Genomic DNA, 21342 nt, shown 5'->3' with positions numbered 1-21342 from the left:
CGGAGACGCGCTCTTACGGGAGCCGTTTCTCCAACAGGCGATTCTGAACACGCCCCGCCTGCCACGATCACGGCATCTCCCTGCTCATCACTAACGTGATAAACAATTACAAGTTTTTCCCAACAGAAGCAATAATGTGCAAAGAACTTGATTCAAATTAAATTGTCTCATCACTTTGTAATAAATCACCCCAGAGCATTTCCTAAGCAAAGCAGGCTGTGTTACCTGCCAAGAACGTAGACGACAAAGACACAGCTTAGATGCCTCCGGAATAATGACAGGAGGTGTAACCATCGCTCCCCGAGGAGATGCACGGAAGTGTGATCGGAAAGGGAAACCAGCCACTTAGAAGCGGAAGGACCCGGGTGGGGGGTCCCGGTTTGACCAAACCAGCTCTGTGACCTTGGATGTCAAAATATGGATGGCAACCGCAGCCTTGAAACATCACAGTGAGATAAGAAATGGGGTAAATAAAAAAGAAATTAGGAGTTTGGGACTAACAGATACACACTACTATATATAAAATAGATAACCAACAAGGACCTACGGTATAGCACAGGGAACTACATTCAATATCTTGTAATAACCTATAATTGAAAAGAATTTGAAAAAGAATATATATATATATATATAACTATATCACTTTGCTGTACGCCTGAAACTAACACAACATTGTAAATCAACTATACTCCAATAAAAAAAAAAAGTCAGTCCACAGCACAGGGTGTGACACACAGCAGAGGGTGGCAGACTTTATCAGCTAGTGAGAGTGTATCTTACGCATTCATTCTGAAAACGTTAAATGTAAACTGAAATATTTATACATGCTCCCTACGTAAAAGAATCTGCTGGTGACATCAGCAGGGCACCCCCAAGGCTTCCTTCCTCATAAAGGTGCAGGCAGACCTTGCAGATATCGGGGGTTCAGTTCCAGATCACGGAAATAAAGGGAATATGGAAACAGAGCGAGTCACACGAGTTTTCTGGTTTCCCAGGGCATATAAAAGTGATGTTTACACTACACTGCAGTCTATTAAGTGGTAAAAGCATTATGTCTACAATAATAATGTACATACGTTAATTAAAAAACACTTTATGGGGGGCTTCCCTGGTGGCGCAGAGGTTAAGAATCCGCCTGCCAATGCAGGGGACACGGATTTGATCCCTGGTCCGGGAAGATCCCACATGCCGCAGAGCAACTAAGCCCGTGCGCCACAACTACTGAGCCCGTGCCCCATAACAAGAGAAGCCACCACAATGAGAAGCCCACACACCGCAGCGAAGAGTAGCCCCCGCTCTCTGCTAGCAGAGAAAGCCCACGTGCAGCAACAAAGACCCAACACAGCCAAAAAAATAAAAATAGAAAAAAAATACTTTATGGCTAAGAAATATTAACCATCATCTGAACCTTTAGTGAGATGCAGTCTTTTTGCAACAGTAACATGAAAGATCATTGATCACAGATCACCGTAGCAAATATAACAATGAAAACGTTTGAAATGTGAGAATTACCAAAATGGGACGCAGAGACACCAAGCGAGCAGATGTTGGAAAAATGGCGCCAACAGACTTGCTGGACACAGAGTTGCCGCAAACCTTCAATTTGTGAAAAATACACAATGAAGCGAAGTGCAGTAAAGTGAGGTGTGCCTGAACATCCTTCACGTGCGTTTATTTAGAGCAGGACACTCCTGTGAGTCAGAAAGCCAGGAGGCAGGGGGCCCGTGAGGGAGGGATGCCCAGGGACCTCCCTGTGCTTTCAAAGTGGCAGGAGCCCCCAGGGCTCTGCCTGTGTAGACGCCGCGTGCTGCCGTCATGAGCAACGTGCCGTCCCATGTCACTGGAAAAGCAGGGAGCTCAGCCTTGCAGGACGGGGCCCCCCAGCAACCGGGGAAAAGATGCTCCAGGTTCCAGGGCCAGAGGAAAAGAGCCTTGGTACCCATGCAAGTGGGACGCAGAATGCCCAGGTGCCGGTCCCAACCCGGGGAGTCTTCCTGAAGCCTCTGTTCCCACCTAACCTGTCGGTACGTGTCATCCGCAGGAGCGCCAAGACAGAGCCGGAGTTTGCACACCTGTCCTGAACTCCCCGTATTCCAGGGCCCCATCTTTTCACATCAGGATCACAAAAGCTTCCTGACCAGTCTCCCCTTGAATTCACTCTTTATTATAAAAACCTGAAACCAGATCATATCTTTCTCACTTAAAATACTCCGACAGCTGCTCATCGGAATCGGGTAAAAATCCGAATTCCCCCCCCACGGCGAAGACCCTGCGTGATCTGCCCGGTCCTCTTCCTCGATCTCCGTGTTCCAGCCACGCGGCCGCCACCGGGTCAAGCCCACCTCCACTGCGGTGCCTGCGCTCCGCCTGGAACACTGCTGCAGGCCCTCAGGAGCCAGACTCCCGTCACTGGCCACGTCCCGAGGTCGCTTTGCGGAGCGCCCTCCTTCCTGCCCAGACGCACCCTCCATGGTCCCGATGCTCTGTCCTTCCCTCTGCTTTATCACTGTCTCTTCACTTACTGAATTTGAAATTATGATTTATTTGTTTACAGTCTGATTCTCCCAGCAGCGTGTGGGTGCCCCCAGGGCGGGGCCTGGCCCTGCCCGCCTCACTTCTAGACGCCCCGCTTTCTCGTCCTGGCTCTGGCAAAGGCTGGCAATGGGACCCCGGACAGGATCCCCCCCACACACTCTGGGCTTGGGGTCAGAACATTCCGGTAGGTACTTAAATGATGCTCACTGACTCAACAAATGAAACCTAAGCCCGGGACTCTTGTGTGCGGCCTGTGATGCAGATGGAGTGACCCATGTCCTGGGCTACCCGGGCCCGAGGCGTTTCCTGAGACACGGCGCTTTCAGTTTTAAAACCAGGCTGGTCCCAGGCAAACAGGAAGAGATGGTCGCCCTCCTGTTCGGCCGCCTTCAGCGGGGAGCACGGTGCCTGCAGCCCTGTCTAAGCCGCTTTCCCACACTACCTCCCCCAAGACCCTTCCCACCCTCCAGGCGGATGGGATCATTCTCGTGAGAGTCCGTGAAGCTGGTGGGGGAAGGGTTTGCCCAGGGCCACGTGGCTCGGCCAGGGGGCAGGGCCAACTCATCAACCTTGGCCTTTGACTCTGAACTGAACGTTTTTTAAAGAAAACAAGCAAAATACAGACACACACAAAGAAACCAAAACTAGGGGAGCAGGACAAGTTCCTGGCATTTTGCTGGGGGTCCGGGAAGGGGCTGCCGTGACTTTTCTTCCTTTGGTGATCAAAACGACAGGCCAGGCCGCCCCATCTGTCGGTCTCGAGTTTGCCCCCAAAGACCACGCTGAGTGGGCTGGCAGGCAGACACTGGGCTCAGCTGGCGAGGCCAGTTCCCGAGTCCCTCTGGGGGAGGTGGGCATTATCCACAGCTATAAAGCCACTGAATCAGACTGAGCGGGGGTGTCACTCGGGGACCCTGGCTTTGGACAGGAGGTGGAACCTGGGTGGGGTGAGGGGCATGGAGGGCTCACCCTGACCCCACAGTTCCCCTGCCAAGCTCACCTGCCCAGGATGGCTCTGACCTCTAAGCTGAAAGGCTACGAGAACCCCAGGCCAGGCCCCGGCTGGAGGGGAGAGCCCGGCCACCGCTCCTGTCCACCCCAGAACACCAACCTCCTTCCATGGGAACATTTTATTCTTGTTCCAAGTGCTGAGGCTTAGATGAGAGACTGCCTCCACTGAAGGGGAAGTTCTAAAAGTCACTCAAAGGGTGAAGGAGACACACTTCCAGGTGGATGGAGCCCTGTGAAAGGAGCTTGGCAAACGTTCTAGATCAGGGGTTGGCCTTGTTTCTGTGAAGGGCCGGAGAGTAAACATTTCAGGTTTGCTGGGACACAGAGTCCCTGTTGTAACTACTCATTCTGCTAGTTGTGGCTGAAAGGCAGCCAGGACACTATGTAAATGACTGGGCGGAGCTATGTTCCAATAAAACTTTATTTACAAAAACAAGCGGTGGGCCGGATTGGGCCCGTGGGCCGTGGGTTATAAAGATATGTTCTAAATGTCCTGAAGACACTTGAACTGACACAAATAATACATGTATATGAGTGCCTCAAGGTAACCCTCAGGGACCTACATATAATAAAAGCTAAGAAAGTCTTAATCCTCCTATGCAAGCAACATTTATACGACCGCACACAGGTGCCAGGTTGGATATATCTGAGCTTTTCCTCTGAAAAGAAAAAAAAAAACTTTTTAGAAATGGGGTCATCTGTGAGGTGCGCTAGAAAGGTTCAGAGGATCGTACGGAGAGTCCTTTCTGAAGCACAAAGAGACGCCCTCCCCCCTGACTGTGTCTGGGTTTTTGTGTGCTTAGTTGGCTCAAAGTGGGAGGAGGTCTGGATTCTGGCTTACCTGGTTATAATGGAGAAGTAATAATAGTAGACGTTATAATTATTATGCACAGTCTTTGAGCACTTTTGGTCACTAGGCAGGGTTCTAAGCGCTTCCTGTGTTAAATTCACTGAATCCTCAAGATGACCCCGTGAAGGAGGTACTGTTGTTACTCCCACTCTCTGGATGAAGCAACTGAGGCACAGAGAGGTTGAGTGATTTGCATGAGGACACACAGCTGGAGGCAAAGCCGTGCTATCTGGGGCTGGCGCCATGACCTAGGACTGCGTGACACTGAACAGCTGGGGGTCACTGGCCAGGTGGGGAAGGACCTGTCGGGGTGGCAGAGGGCCGGTTCCGGTAGCACATTCTGGAAAAGGCATCTGTGACTTCCTGTCAATCCCCGAGCTCCCTGGAGAGCCCCTGGGGGTCCCCCAAGAAGCTTCTGCCGGTACATCCTGCTCCACATTGAAATAGAACCGGAAATGGTGTGCCACGGCGAATGCAAGCAAGGAAGAACACAGTGGGGTGAGCAGAGCTAAAAGCAGAGGCCCGACACCTAAAACGGTGCAGAAACCAGCCCTCCTGTGTGAAGGTTTGCCGTTGAAATAGCATGTGTGGTTCTGAAAGTGCGCGCCTGACGACTCCCTGTTGCAACGAATGGGCCATCTGCCAGGTGAGGTCTTCCTGGCTGACAGGTGTGCCGCTCCTGTGCTCATTTTTTTACTTCTGCCTGGAACACGCTCCGTAGGCTCGCTATCGCTATATGCCGAAGTCCTATTCATCTTTCAAAACCCGCCAAAAGCCACCACTTCCAGGCGCGGCCGGGAGCCTTGGCCCTCTCACACACCCAGCTCCTTCCCCCGGCCTGCCTTCCACTACCAAGGCTGGAAAAGTCAGATCCTTGCTTTCCCAGCCTCCCCTGCAATTAGGGGTGGTCACTGGACACGGTTTTGGCCAATGAGGCGTGACGGTGAGTGTCTGGGGGGCCCTCTTGGAAATATTTTACTTGGGGGGAGAGAGATCAGAGGAGTGCTTCCTGGTGCTTTATTCCCCTATATTGTTGCATAAGATTTGCTCTAAGGACATGATATGCGGAGCTGTGGCCGCCGTCTTCTGGCCATGAGGGAAAGGCCAAGAAGCTTACAGAGACGCCACTGACCCACGGGACATACCCTGGACATGCCTTCCTCCAGGCTCACCATGGTGGCCTCAGACACCATTAGTGGGGTTTTGATTATTTGCAAATAATAAAAGCTTTCCTAATGGACATCTAGAGGTTGGAGAGGGAGGGAGGGGAGGTTGGTTATAGATGAGAGGATACGGACCATGCCCAGATTTCAGGATGCTAAGACTTCCTGATAAATCCTTCAAGTTATGTTCTGGGCCGGGAAAGAGTCCTCCAGACCCTCTCCTTTGCTGGCTGATTGCTGGCAGTGAGGATTCAGGAGCCCTGGTGACACAGACCTGAAGTTCTGCACGACCTTCAGTCTTCCGAGGAAGATTTGGTGACAGCCCCTTGTCTCAAATGGACTCAGTTCAGAGAGTTGAGAGCGAAATAAAAGTGGTTTCCTTGGTCTTCGCCAAGACTAATTTCCCGCTAACCATAGCACAGACTCCCTAGGCATCCCAGCTGATCCAAAGCTCAAGGTCATACAGCTGCCCGGGGGGCGGAGCTGGGCATCCAGAGGAGGTGCTGGGCTGCAGAGCCCCCTTGGCCGGCGGAGGGAGACCACAGAGCTCCTCCCCGGCCCTCGGCATCCTTTTGGGGTGTGCGCTGTCTGGGCCAGTTCCTCCAGGTCCTGCAGAACTCGGGGGCCTGGGACCCACGTCCTGTCTCCCCACAACTAACACAAAGGGCGCTGTGCCCGAGCTGGGTGAGGACCAGAGCCTCAGCCCTGGAGCAGCGAGGGAGTCGGGAACGACGGGCCCCCAGTCCCCCCTGCGGGTGCGCCCTTCAGGTGACCTCCCTTGAAACACCTCCCTGCCCCTTCCAGCCGCCTGCCCCATGCCGTCAGCCTGTTCCCTTCACTCCACCAGATCGACAACAGTCTGAAACGACCTCCCTTCCTCTCCCCACGTCCCTGGAGGACCCCCCTGGATGGGGCCTGGGGAGGGGAGGGCAGGGTGCCGTCCTTCCTGCTGGCCCCGCCCTCCCCAAAGCCTGGGGTGTCTCCATGCACAGTGGGCACCAGGTGGCTTCTGTGTGTGACCTGGGTCCCCCGTCAGAGCCCAGGCCTGGCCCAGACCTTTCCTCGCCCACTGCCTGCCACCCACCCCAGCGCCCTATAGGCTCCTGGTGGCCCACGTGCCAACACGCAGGGTGAGCCATTTCCAAGCCCCCAGGGCCCACCCAGGGTGTGAGTTCCGCCTCTGGGGGTGCACAGAGGGTGGCGGCAGGCGGGTGTCAGTCCTGGGCACTCGTTGGGGGCGCTGGTATGCCCGAGGGAAGACATACGTACAGTGGCTGGAGAGCGTTCCCCCCAAATTCATGTCCACCCTGAACTCGGAATGTGACTTATTAGGAAACAGGGTCTTTGCAGAAGTAATTAAGGTAAGGATGGAGGAGAGATCGTTCTGAATCTGGGGGGCCCTGAACCCAGTGAGAGGCGCCCTCATGAGAGGGGAGACAGAGAGGGAAGAGGAGAAAGCGACATGAAGACCAGGCACAGACTGGAGCGACGCGGCCACAGGCCCAGGGACAGCCGGGGCCCCAGAAGCTGGAAGAGGCAGGAAGGAGCAGGGCCCCGCCCACACCTTGATCTCAGGCTTCTGACCTCCAGAACTGGGGGAGGACAGATCTGTGTTGGTCTAAGCTGCCCAGTGTGCGGGCGCCTGCAGGGCAGCCCAGGTCACTCATTCGAGGAGTGACCTGTGGAGTGACATGGCCGCACAGGCTGTCCGGAGAGGATGCTGTGGGCTCAGGCGGTGAACGCCGGCTCTGCGCTCTGTCTGCAGAAACCTCTGCGCAGGTGCCGGGGCCGGGATGGGTCCCTCAGGGCCCCGCGGTCTTCCGAGGCTCCCGGGACAGCCAGCACCCTGACCAGGGGTGGCCGGCTCCCTGGGGGAGCAGCACGGAGAAGGCAAGTGAGAAGCAGGCCGGGTGCCGTCCTGATGCCACACTGGTCAAGGTGGCCTTCCTCCAGGTGCTGTGTGAGTCCGGCCTCCGTGGCCCGGCCCTGCCCTGTGCACCGTGCTCCCGGCCAGCGCCTTTGTTCCCGGATGCAGGTGGGCTGTGGCCGGGGCCTCTGCGGCAGCAAACACCTACCCTCCTCCTGGGTGGCCCTAGCACAGCCTCAGAGCCGGGGGACCCCGTGGATTTTCCCAGTGGGCACACGAGCCCAGACCTCATCTCCTGTCCTGCAAGCCTCTGGGATGACAGGGGGTCCCAAGGAGGCCTATGAGCGAGGGAGGGGGTGCGGTGGGAACCATCTGGGACAGAAGCCGGGGTCCCGAGTCCCTTCCTGGCCTTGGGCAAGTGGCCGGAACCCTTGCAGCCTCCGTCTCCCCATCTGTAGAGCGGGGCCCTCTCTCCCTGTCCCGGGCAGCAATGTGCTTACGGCGAACAGGGATCAGAACGGCCTGTGCCAGGGTCTGTTCTCACTGCTCACAAACCGTGTTAGTTTCTGTCGCTTCTGGAACAACTTAACACAAGCTCGGTGGCGTCCACAACGCAGATTTATTCTTACTGCTGGAGGTCGCAGGTCTCACGGGGCTAACATCAGGGTGCGGCAGGGCTAGGTCCTCCCGGAGGCCCCAGGGGAGAATCTGTTTCTCGCCCTTTCGTTTCTAGAGGCCACCTGTACCCCTTGGCTCGTGGCCCCTTCCTCCATCACTGCACCCTCTGCTCTTCTGTCATATATCCTCCCTCCCTCTACTCCTGACCCTCCTTCCCCCCTCTACTAAGGACGCTGCAGTCAACACGGGGCCCACCCAGATGCTCCAGTATCATGTTCCAATCTTGAGGTCAGCTGACACGCTGACAAGGTCTCACGTGCAAACTTAATTCTCCTCGGCCATGTGACATAGACATGTGCCAGAGATCAGGACGCAGCGTCTCTGGGGGGCCACGACTCGGACCACCACACCGCCTAAGCTGCCCCTCCCCGCGGTGGAGAGACGGCGAGACAGACCCAGCTTGCCATGCAGGCTGGGGGTGTTTCCAGTAAACCTCGCCGATCTGGGGCTGACTCATCACGTCCCAGGCCCTGCCTGGGGAGATGCTGGGGTGGGGGGAGAAGCAGGTCGGGGCACGGGCACCGGCATGGGAGCAGGCAGACAGTACTGCGGCGGACACATTCACGCATTCTTTCCTTGTAAGCCACGCTCTCCCGGGGTTGGAGGAACAAAGCCAGGTCAGTAATTAGATCACATGCAGTTACCCACAGAAACAGCAAACATGCCATTTCCTGGGGGCTCTGCTGTCAAGTGCCCTGACTGGTAAGAGAGCTGGGCGGTGACACGGGCGTCTCAGGGGCCCCTGCTCCGGGGCGTAGGGTCACCCCGGAGAGTGCCCGAGAACAGCTCGCGCGTGGAAGTGTTCCTCCGTGTTTCCAGGTCCCCGGTGGAGGAGAATTCGGCAGAAAACTCTTTGTGAGACCCAGATCTAATCCCGCACGCGACGCTGATGAGTTTCAGCGGGGGCTGGCGGGCACCTCGGCTTGCAAGGTTACAGAGTCCATCAGATTCCCAGCACAGAAACTAATGAGATAAAGATGGAACTCAGGTCCCCTGGGGAATCATCTCCATGAAGGCCGAGAGGTGCACATCGCCGGGCATCCACCCCAGCTACTCCGGGAAACTGGATCCACCGCCAGCCCTGGGTGCCCCCTGCCTTGCCGGGGCGGGGGGGATGCACCCCATCACTGCTCCAAGCAGTGACTTGGAGCATGCCGGGTTCCCATATCGTTCCGTTTCCTACCTGCTCAGTCCGTTTCGTTCAAGTAGTGGATCCAGCCCAGCCTGCCAGCACCGTGACCCGGGGTCGGGGCAGGGAGCCCCCAGTGCCCCTCAGAGAAAATCCATCCTTTCTTGGTCTATTAGTTGGAGCTCTTGGTTTCAGTAACAGAAACCCCCTCACGATGTCCTGAACACACGGGATTCTGCGCTGGTCGCGCGAGGATGCTGATGGCTGAACCACCTTGGTTTTATAAGAACAGGAGCTGGACTTGTTTAGGCTGAAACCTGCAGGGAACCCACCTGGGGTGAGGGGGACTTTCTCCAGGTCGGAGGGAGCTGCTTTTTCCCTGTGACAGAAACGGGGGCCCCGTGCCATCGGCCAGAGTGCGAGTGAGCCCCAGGGGGCGGGCTCGGGCGTGCATCTGACCCAGCAAATGGTTTTAGGGACGGACCAGATCGAAAGACGTCCTCAAGGGCACAGCGAGGCGCGTCCAGGATGGTGACACTGCTGTACTCCCCAGACCGGAAGGGCCCCAGCTACCTGCCAGGAGGAGGCTTCTGGGTACCCTGGGGCCCATGCCCTAAACGGCAGGAGAGAGCAGGTAGTGTCCCTATGCGTCGGGGTCAGGGATCACCCCACAGGTGAGGAAATGGAGGTACAGATGGTGACGCGTCTGAGGTGAAACAGCGGGAACTCAGAGGAGAGGGTTCACCCTGGGAGGTGGTGGCACAGGCTTCGCTCCCGGCCCCAGGGTCTCTCTTCCGCTGCTCCCCTCACCCCTCTCTCCCACCTTCCCCACGTCTTTGGTCCACCCGCACCTTCTCAGCGGGGTCCACCCGGTGTCTCTGTTTAATGCAGCGGCCTGCCCTCCCCCTGCCGACCAGCACCCACTTTCCGTTGCTTCTGCAAAACGTGTCACCTCCTGTTGACCCTAGTGAGTGTCCTGGGGCTGCTGCGACCAGTGACAGCACACTGGCTGGCTTCAAACAGAGGAAGCTAAATTTCTCACAGTTCTGGAGGCAGAAGTTCACTGTCAGTTGTCACCGGGCCAAAACCAAGGCATCAGCTGGGACGGCTCCCTCCAGGGGTCCTAGAGGAGGGTCCTTCCTGCCTCTTCCAGCTCCTGGGGGCTCCAGGCATCCCTGGGCCTATGGCCACGTCCCTCCAGCCTCTGTCTGTCATCGCGTGGTCTCCTCCTTGTCTGTATTCAAATCCCCCTCTGGCTCCCACTTATAAGGACACCTGTGATGACATGTAGCCCCGCCCCCCGCAGATAATCCCGGATAATGTCCCCATCTTGACATTCTTAACCACACCTGCAAAGACCTCCGTTTTTTGCCATATAAGGTGACATGCACAGGTGCTGGGGACTTGACACAGACGTCTTTGGGGGCCGTTAAACAGCTGACCACACACGCCAATTACATCAAACAGAATCTCTGCACATATGATGCATGTTTTCTCCATGAGCTCATAACAAGAGATGGACGAAGTACTGGGTCCCCGCTGCGCTCCCCCCTTCTCTGTATCCACGTCCCCCTCCCAAGGGTCTTCATCAACCCATCGCCTCATCCATTCATCACCCTGAGATGTGGGAAATGGCCCCCAGAGCCTGACACCATGCACGTTCAGCGACCCACTCCCCGGTTTCCTAAGACAACGTCGCTCATTCCCTCACGCTCTCCCCATCGGGAAGTGCAGGCCATGGCAGGAACACTGGGGCAGGACACAGGCATACCCTGCCCCTGCGCCGCGCCCGGCAGGACGCACAGGCGCCCTCCCTGTCCTTCCAGTGGAGGAGGGCCGATGGCTGCGGCACTTCCAGTAGATCACATGCCTCTCTGCCCCGGGGTCCCCATCAGGACAGAGAAGCTCTAAGCACACAGGCGAGAAGAGAATAGGGGAGAGGTAAAGCATTTGTGCGTTTCCTGGGTGGAGACCCTAACAGTTTCTCGGTACCCGACTCAGATCCCTGACCTCAGATCCCAGCCACGTCCCCAGGCGGTGCTGCCAGGGGGCCCCCGCCTTCCCACCTGAGAGTCCCCAGAGGCTTGGGCGAAAAAGGTGATTTGTGAGAAGAGCCCACACTTTGGGAACAGGACAGAAGAACCTCCCGATCTCCAGCCGGAACCCTTCCGTAGAGCTCACCTCCCCACCGCCCCCCGGGCCCCCTTTGCTCATCCTCCAGCCCCTGCTCGTCCGCAAAGAGCCTGGGCTCCGCAGGGCCAACTCCAGGCCAGGGACCGGGGACACAGTGGCGCCATCGGCCACGCCAGGCTTCCGGCCACTTGGACCTTGATTAGCGGAGTCGGACGGGAATCTGCAAAGCCCTGCTTGCAGGCTGGCAGCCACCCAGAGTGTGCACAGACATCCTGGGGCTACAGGCGGTGTAACCCACCTCCCGGGGAGAGAAGGCAGCAGGGCTTCTAGGCCACGCCTTCCTGCAGGCCCCGGGTGGCTGCATGTGGGCCAGTGTCCTGGGGGCTGAGACAGGTGTCCTTCTGCCCTGGAGGGCAGACGGCAGCTGCCCCTTTCCTCTGGGACCCGGCCCTTTGCCTCCCTGCCTGGGGCCGGTGGTGCCTGCCTGCTCCTTGGACTACGCGGACCTTTAGACAAAGCTAGATTATGTTCTGTTCAAAAACATGGAAGTGCAATCGACAAAACGTGAAATTAACCACCGTGAAGCGAACACTTGGAGGAAGTTAGTGCGTTTATCATGCTGTGCGTCCACCAGCTCTGTGCAGCTCCAGAACGTTCATCACCTCTAAAGGAAACCGTGCCTGTGAGGCGGGCACGCCCCCCTGGAATGATTCTTGAAGACACAGGCAAGAAAGGGCCCTCGCAGAACATAATGTATCAGAAATGGGCATGAGATGGCGCTAAGGGAGAAAGTCCCTCGAATCCTCATAAGGCTGGGGCTGAGCGCACCTGGCCGCCCCGCTGTGGGTTTCCTCATCTGCACAGAACAGGACACGGACGTTCCCGGGGGGTGAGGTGGGGTGAGGTGCTGAGAAGAGGGTGTGAAATTGGGGTGCTCTGAATGAGCAAGCCTCAGTTTCCACAACTGCGTGAGGACCAAGGATGCAGGGCAAGTGCTCTGCACACGGCAGGTGCTTGATGCTGTGGGGGCCCCAGCGCTGGCACTGCAGTAAATCTGATGAAGGTCGGGGAGGGGATCTGTGGAGGACGACTTAGGCTGGGGCCGGGGTGAGTGTGTGTCGGGAAGCAGAGCCAGCCAGGGCAAAGGCACGGAGTACCGTGGAGGGAGCAGAGGGGCCTGCGGGTGGAGGAGAGGTCCTTACACGACACACAAAGGCGCCGAACGTACTGCGTCCAGTGCAGGTTGTACGCGTGCAGGAAACTCTCATTTCAGAAATACCACCCGAGTGGGTAGACTGTGAGGGGGACAAAGCTGCTGATAGCCGGGAGATGAGTCAGAGAACTGAAGCCCAGTCCAGGTGAGAGCTGGGGGAGGGGCGAATCTGAATCTGGCCCAGGCTGCAGCAATGGGGGAGGAGGCCCAGCCAGGGGAATTGACAGGACTTGGGGTCGACTGGCTACCAGGGAGAGGCCAGTGGCTGCCGTCTGCTACCTGGCCATGTCTGCTTCGGAAATGCCTATGCTCTACATGAGGAGGTCAGAGCCCTGGCTTGCCTGCCTTCCTTCCATCTACTCGCCCACCAACCCACTCATTCAGGCATCCACCCATCCATCTCCTCCATCCACCCACCCAACCATCCATCCATCCATCCATCCACCCACCTCCATCCCATTCATCTATCCATCCATCTACTCATCTATTCATCCATCTATTCATTCACCCATCCATCCACCCACTGATCTATCATCCAACCACCCATCCATCAGTCATCCATCTACCCACCCATCATCCATCCACCCATCCATCCATCCATCCACCCATCCATCCATCCATCCACCTCCATCCCATTCATCTATCCATCCATCTACTCATCTATTCATCCATCTATTCATTCACCCATCCATCCACCCATCTGCTCACCCATAAACCATCCACCCGTTCACTCATCCATCCATCCACTCACTCATCCATCATCTGTCCATCCATCATCCATCCATCCATCCATCCATCTCCTCCATCCACCCACCCATCCATCCACCCATCCATCCACCCATCCATCCATCCATCCACCCACCCATCCATCCATTCATCTATCCACCCACCCATCCATCCACCCATCCATCCATCCACCCACCTCCATCCCATTCATCTATCCACCCATCTACTCATCTATTCATCCATCTATTCATTCACCCATCCATCCACCCATCTGCTCACCCATCCACCCATTCACTCACCCTTCCATCATCTGTCCATCTATCACCCATCCACCCATTCCCTTCCTGTCCCCACATCCCCTGCACCCACTTTCACCCCCACTTCCCATTCTCTGAGGGTTGAGCACTTGCCAAGCCCTACGACAGATACCAGGGAAAAGGTGACACGTCAGAGTCAGCCCCGGTCCTGTCCCGGAGGAGACAGACGTAGCAGGTGCAGGACGGAAGGGGCAGAGGCAGAGCAGCTCCCCCGCTCCCCCCTGGCTCAGGTGACGGGGGTCTACTGGCCTCTCCCCCTGGCTCCTGCCAAGTCAGACACCAAAGACCCTACTGCTTCCTGGAGGAGGGCCTGAAGCACCAGGCCTTGGCCAGAAGTGGGGATTCAGCACGGGCATCTCCCAAGGGCCTACTGGGTGCCACTGTGAGAACCAACCTCCTCATCTCCTCCTGGGCCTGGCATCCCCACTGGCTGCCTGTGCCTGCATCTCGGCGTCTGCAGTTCCCAGGAAGTTTACTCACAGGTGCCCATCGGCTGGCGGTGACAGCAGTTTCGGGCAGAGTGTAGAGTCTATAGCCAGTAGAGACACTGGGGTGATGTAGCCATTTTACAGGTGGGGAAACTGAGGCCCAGGCAGGCGGCCAGTGTCAGAGCTGGGACTGGGACCCTGGCATCTGAGCCGGTTGGCTTGGGCTTGAAGCTGCCCCCAGGATTTCAGATGAGTTCACCTGGTCACATAGTTGAGGGCTGGCCCTGTCTCAGACCCTGAGCCAGGGCCGCGGGGGTTGGAGGGATGTGGACATTGGCCAGGGGAGGCGGTGGGGGCTCCTGCCGGCTCGCAGGGCTGTCTCTGCATCTGGTGACCTCACGTGGGCAGCTTGAAATCAGCCACGGCGGGAAGATTCACACTATGGGCACTGGCAAAAGCTACAAACCAGGGCGGAGACAGGACGGGGGCAGGGAGAGGCCAGGCAGTCGGGGAGGAGGTGTGCAGAGGCAGAGGCTGCTTTGGCGGCAGTGACCGGGTTAAACGTTAGGGAGAACCAGCCGGGTTCTCCGGCCGGGTGCTCTGGGGGCTGGGAGGTTCCTGTGACACGTGGTCCTCACCTGCTCCATCCCCGTGGGGTCCAGCCTGGAGGTGTGCTGGAACCCCAGCCTCCCCCGGCTCCTCCTTTCTCCATCGTCCCCCCATCCGCCTGCGCTCCCCCAGCCCACACACCCACTGGCCACCTGGGCGTGTTCTAAATGTGGCCTGAGGGAGCACTGAGCCACACGCCTCCCTTGTGGGGAGAGACCCACCCCCTGGCCCCCAGGCAGGGGCCTTGAGGTCCAGAAAAAAGGGGCCAGAGCCTCCTTGAAAAGGCTGATGAGAGAGCCCTGGGCCCCTGAGAGCCTCAGCTTCTCTGCCCTGGAGGAGGGTGGCCCTGGGGTCCTCGCCGGCCAGGCTCAGCAGCTCTGAAAGCACCCCTCCCCCAACCTGGGAGGCCCAGGGCTGCCCAACCCCCTGCAGAGCAGTTTCTGAGCTGGCTCCCCAGGCCGGTCAAGAGGAGATTCCTGCCACTGTAGAGGGTCTGAGTATTTCCCCAGCCAGAGCAACCTTCCCTCACATGGATCTGGGGCTACCAGGAGGATCCAACGCCCCCAGGTCCAGCGCTTAGAGGCCAGAGTCCACTTGACGCCGCCAAGCCAGCAACCCCCGGCTGTCCTGAGGGGCTGGGAACCAGAGCACACCCAGGACGCATACTAAGGGCCAGGCCTGTGCTGTGCTTCCTGAGTAACTATCTATTCAAATCCCTGTGGCGATCGACGCCAGGTGGAGCGGAGTGAATGGTCTTGTCTGTGTCACGGAGCTGGTGAGGTGAGGCTGGGGGACGCGGGTCGGAGCCCTTTGCACCGCACACCCTTCCCTGACCAGAGGGCGCCCCCGCTCTCCATCACCCAGCGTGGACCCAGCGTCCCCAGGACCTGCTCTCATCACCACCGCATCACCCGCCCCTCTGTGCGCGCTCACTCCAGAAGGGAAACACACCGGCTTGGGCTCTGCCTTGAGAGCAGCTGCGTGCAGAGACCTGCCCGTGCAAGGCTGTCTGGTTTACCCCCCCGCAAAACCCAGAAACCACTTTTCCCAAGCCTTAGAAGCTTGTCCCGTCACTGAAAGGAAGAGCTCTTGGCACGTCACAATGTGATCGCCGAATAATAACTTACAGGGACAGGTGAGAAGTTGAAGGAAGTTCCCAGAATACAGAGCAGAAAGGCAGAGAGTTAGAAAACATGAGAAAGGATGAGGGACAAGGGGAACAGACTCAGATGGTCCCGCAGGAAATCCAGAAAGACAGAGACGGAGAAGTGAGGGAGTTTTTCAGGGGGAGGATACAAGGATATTCTTAAACCTGAAGCTGCTTCAGTCTGAAGGAGCCTCCACGAGAGTGAAGATAATGGATAAAGATAAGACTCATGGGCTTCCCTGGTGGCGCAGTGGTTGGGAGTCCGCCTGCCGATGCAGGGGACGCGGGTTCGTGCCCCGGTCTGGGAAGATCCCACATGCCGCGGAGCGGCTGGGCCCGTGAGCCACGGCCGCTGAGCCTGCGTGTACGGAGCCTGTGCCCTGCAACGGGAGAGGCCACAACAGTGAGAGGCCCGCGTACCACAGAAAGAAAAAAAAACAAAACAAACAAACAAAACAAGACTAAAAAAAGATAAGACTCACACCCAAGCCCATCACCAGGGCATTTCAGAGCAGCGAGGAAAATAGATGCATTGACTACAATGACGTTCCTAAGTTCCAGGGAGGAAACAAAGAATCCGCCCTGTAACTTGTCACCAGCAACAAGGAAAGGTGAGATGAAAAGGAGGTGATGCCTTTAGCATTCAGCAGGATAACCATTTTGAATCTGGAATTCTACAAAACTGAGCACGTTTGAAAATCAGAGACTTTTCAGATATGAGAGTCTATACTCTAGGGGCCTTTCCTGAGGTTGTTACTTGAATACGTGTCCCAGCAGAACAAGGATAAAGACACAGTTCTCTTATCCAGTAGCTCAAGGAAGGGGACTCTCAGAATGATAACTGTCCACTGGGAACTCCACATTAGGGCCGAGAGCCAGAGGCCTCCGATGAGAGTGGCAGGGATCCCAGGGGTACATAAGAAACAGGATGATATTTTGATGACATAAAAAGAAGACATAATTCTTCTCCCACAAGAAAAGAAGAAAGGCAATGTGAACATCATGACCCTAACGCTAAGCTAAAATTTGTCATGATTTTGAACAACTGATGGAGTAGAAGAAGAAAGGATCCGCTGGTCTGTGATGTTAGAAAGACCCTTCTCATGGGTCTTTAAAGAGGAACTGGAGTCCTAGCCCCGTTCTTGGTCCTCATGTAAACGTTTACATCATCATCGTAATGTACTGTTTTCTGCCAGCTTTTAACTTTCGAATCCAACTTATAGACAAAACTTAGAATGCTTAAATAGGGACATAACAAAGGGTCGAGTGATACTGTCTAACATTTATTAAGCAAGGGAGGAATTTGAGAATGTTACTTAAAGGTAATCAGCAGACCAACAGTAACTTCAAAACTGGGGAGAGAAGTGGTAGACGGATGAAAGCTTCCTCTTTACGGCAAAGAATCAGCGGTGCTTTACGTTGTTAAATTAACACACAAGGAGGTAATCGGAGGGTTAGGAGGCAACCATCTGAAGAATGAAACAACAGTTAAAGTGGTCCCTCTGCCTCCTGGGGTTGTGTGGATGAGGTTGCGGAGAGGTGGAAAGACCAAGTTTTCCTTCCTTTCCCAGCCCTGCCTTGTGGTTTGGTTAAATTAATGACTTACTTTATTACATGCACGTAGCACTTGGACCAAAATCTGTGACGGGAGGGAAAATGTTAGCCTGAGAGTGACTACGGAGCGGGTCTCCTGGGCAGTCAGACAGCTGTCGGGGGACAGAGAGTGCGGACCAGCGCTGAGGGGGCCCCACCTGGGGCGGCAGGGTGTCGGGGGGAGGGGGCAGGTCTCCTCAGACCCTCGTGATGAATTGAGTGAGGAGGAAAGGGAGAAGAAAGGGAGGAGGGAGGACCAGACTGCAGAGAAGAGCGTTTTTTGAGCGGGGGGAACCATAACAAGCTCAGACTGGGGCACATTCCCTGGGGCTGTGACTGGTGCCAGTGGAGACCTGGATCCCAGCAGCCATGTGTACGCAAGTGGTCCCACTGGGAGAGGGAGACGGAAGAGTGGGGATGCGCAGTTGGGGTGACCTCTGACTCTGTGCCCAAAGGGCCACCCCTCTCTTCCTTGGTTTCACAAAATTACGAAAGCAATACATCATTAAAAAAATTAAAAATTAGAATTAAAAAAATTAAAATACATATATGTAAAAATTAAAAACACAGATATCTATTGAATAAAAAGCAAAACCACCTCTTTCCCTACCACAGAGGAGCTGCCCCGAGGGCTCCATGACTAACCGCTGGGCCCAGCCATCAATTAAGAGAGAAAAACAAGAGTATGTTTCCTTACGAATCCAGACGGAGCACGTTCTCAGAGATTGATCCCTCTCTTTTGAGTCTAAGGCATAATAAAAAAATATAAAATGATGGTGGAGGAAGAATGGGGGAAATCAATGCTTCTTGCCATTCAGTTCTTACTACCTACACACTGAGGCAGTCTTCCAGAACACAGAGTTAGGGTTTCAAAGGAAAGCCAGCTACCCACACACGCGTTCACAATTCCGCATCTCTCTGGATTTATATAGCCCATGCTTCGAGGGAGCTGCAAGCACTAAACACATGTTTTTTCATTCATTCTTACATGAACACCGCTGGAGACATGGCACCAGTAGGAAGCATGATCTCCACTCTGCAAACCTGGTTGTGGGTCAGGGACTGAAGCTCAGAGAGGGACGGCAAGTTGCCCAAAGTCACACAGGGACTTAGTTGGAAAGTCAGATCGAAAACTTAGCATGCTCTATTACCAAGGGCTTTAAAGGGCTTCAGATAATATGCACACATGCTTCTGTACTCAGAGTCCATCTCTGGAAAGACCCTCAGGAAACCAGTAACGGAGGTTCTCTCTGGGGACAGAAACGGGGGCTGCGTGCTAAGGGCGACAGGGAGCCGCACTCTTCACGCTGTAGCACTTGTGCACACTTTGCATTTTTGAACTGTGTGTATCTATTTCCAATTACCAAGTTAAAAAGATATAAAAATTGGACTATGATATCGGAACGCCATGAAAATAAGTAGCTACGGACAGTGGATATTCAACTGGTGGACGGGCACGATTTGCCATCCTTCTAATTCAATCTCTAAGAGCAAATTGGTCTCACCAAGGGAGAGGAATAATGAAATCTCGCACCTTCTGAGACCCTTTCCCAGAGCTGTTTGTGGGCACGTTCCTTCCAAGTGGATGAGAAGCTGCCTGTGCAGCTTTGGGGGTGCACTAGAGGTGCCGGCAGGTACTGGGTCTGAAGCCCCCTCACCTCTGGGGGCTCCTCCCTGCAAAACCCAAGGGAAGGTGGGGAGCCCCCCTTGCTGTCCCTCATCCCCACATCCAGTGCCTCGGCAGGTTCCGTCCACTCCAGCTTCACCCCATACCTCGTATCCACCCACCCCTCCCTCTCCACCTCCTCTCCAGCCCAAAGCACCATCGCCAAACAACACCAAGATGGCGGCAATGGTCTCATAACTCATCCATTCATCCTACTGTCTGTTTTCCTGTAGCCAAGTGAACCAGACCATGTTGTCACTCCTCCAGTCTCCTCCGACTGCAAGCGTGGAAAATGCAAAGTCCTTCCACGAGGCCTCAGGTCCTCCCTGACATCGTCTTCTCTGCCCTCCTCGTCCCCTGCCACCCTGCACGTCAGGTTCTTTTCACCCCAGTGCCTTTGCATTTGCTGATTCCTCCTTGACCTTCAGGTTTCAACTCAAAAGGCGCTTCCTCCGAGAGTCCTTCTGGCTCCCTACCCAGAATGGGCCTTCCCCAACCTGCCCAAGAGACTGCCTGGCAGTACTGCTGACTTGCTTCACAGCATAACCACAAAGAGGGTCTGGCTCATTTGTTTGTTAACCTTATTGTTGCCTTCGCTAATTAGACTTTAATCTACATGAGGTCAGAGACTGAGCTTGTCTTGTTTACCCCCATACGCTTAGCTTCCTGAATAGTTAGGTTGTGTTGAATACTGGCTAACAGATGGATAGATGAATGGAGGGGATGAACGGATGGATGGATGAGTGGCAGGTGGATGGATGGGTAGGTGGATGGATGGATGGGTGGACGGCTGAGTGGATGGATAGATGGATGGATGGATGGATGGATGGATGGATGGATGGATGGATGGATGGATGGATAGATGGACGGACGGATGGATGGATAGATGGATGGATGGATGGATGGATGGATGGATGGATGAGTGGATGGATGGGTGGGTGGATGGATGGGTGGGTGGGTGGATGGATGGATGGATGGATGGATGGGTGGATGGACAGATGGATGGACAGACGGATGGATAGATGGATGGACAGACGGATGGATGGATGGATGGATGGATGGATGGATGGATGGATGGATGGACGGATGGACGGATGGACGGACGGACGGACGGATGGATAGATGGCTGTGAAGACAGCTAGCTGGCTGGTTGGCTGAGTAGACAGCTAGTTGGATGGATGGGTACCTGGTTGGGTGGATGGATGGATGGAGTCTCATCACCCTAGGGTGAGACCCTGAGGTCCAACCTGCCTCCCCCTGGAGGCCCCAAGCTATGAGGCTCGGGACCTGATTCAAGGGCAGTGAGAACTTGGGACTCCACCCCTAGTGTTGAGAAGTGTTTCTAAAAATGACACTGAAATATGTGTAAGGTCCTTGTAGAAATGGCCCCAGGTCCTCTGCCTTCTGACCTTGACCACGTGTCCACGTTTCTAGACCCTTTTGTCAGGTGCAGGCTGGGTAGATGGCAGGGAATCTGAGGAGGGAATCAGCTGGAGCAACTAGACACGTTCAACCACGACCGGGTGTGTTCCCACCATTCCGCTCTCAGCTCTGAAGCTCTGAGTAAAGTTTTTGAAATAAGAGGGGCTGGGAAGGGGAGAACCCTCCTGACTGCTTCAGAAACTGTCTCCATTGAGCCTCATTTCCCACGGCATGCTCCTTCAGCACATCTGCGTCGGCACTGGGGCAGCCTCAGCCACAAATCGCCCTCCCGGACGGTCACCCAACCACCGACTGCAGGTAATTGGCCCGGGGACTGGCGCGGCCCCCAGACCTCTGCGCCTCATTAGGCCACGTCTGACATGAATTTGGAAGCAGGCTAACAAGCGGCCGGTTGGTTTGAGCCCGCACCGCGGCACGCAGTTCCCTTGGACGCTTTCTGCCGTGCACCCGGAGGACCAGAGGTCAACCTCTCACTCTGGCACGTGCTCCAGAGCCGCCCCCGCCAGCCGCCTGGGTGACAATGGTGCGTCGGGGCCCCAGGCTCCCTCACTGCCCGCCCTCCACGGCCTCTGTCAAATTCACAGTCTGGATAAGGCCAGTTCCGGGAGGCTGCAGGATCCCACAGGCTGACCCCTGCACCCTTTACGGAAAAGCTCGGAGGCCCTGCGATAACCAAGGCAACACCACTGTCCATCCTCCCAACACCCGTCACAGGGTGATGGTTCTGTCCTGAACTAGCTTTCCTCAATCCCAGGATGATCCCTTGGCCAGCCTGGGGCAGTAACATCTTCACCCTGGTGGGGGGTTAGGGGGGCTGAGGGCACGGGCTCTGTA

General features: G+C 55.8%; 1 protein-coding gene across 7 annotated transcripts in view; it reads right to left on the bottom strand.

Moving 5' to 3' along the window:
- SHANK2 (SH3 and multiple ankyrin repeat domains 2) overlaps nucleotides 1-21342 on the bottom strand; it is a 548806-nt gene that overhangs the window by 163227 nt on the left and 364237 nt on the right. The window lies entirely within an intron of this gene.

This window comes from Pseudorca crassidens, chromosome 9 (genome assembly GCF_039906515.1).
Source record: "Pseudorca crassidens isolate mPseCra1 chromosome 9, mPseCra1.hap1, whole genome shotgun sequence".
Taxonomy (NCBI): Eukaryota; Metazoa; Chordata; class Mammalia; order Artiodactyla; family Delphinidae; genus Pseudorca; species Pseudorca crassidens.
This window is presented reverse-complemented; position numbering and strand designations above follow the sequence as displayed.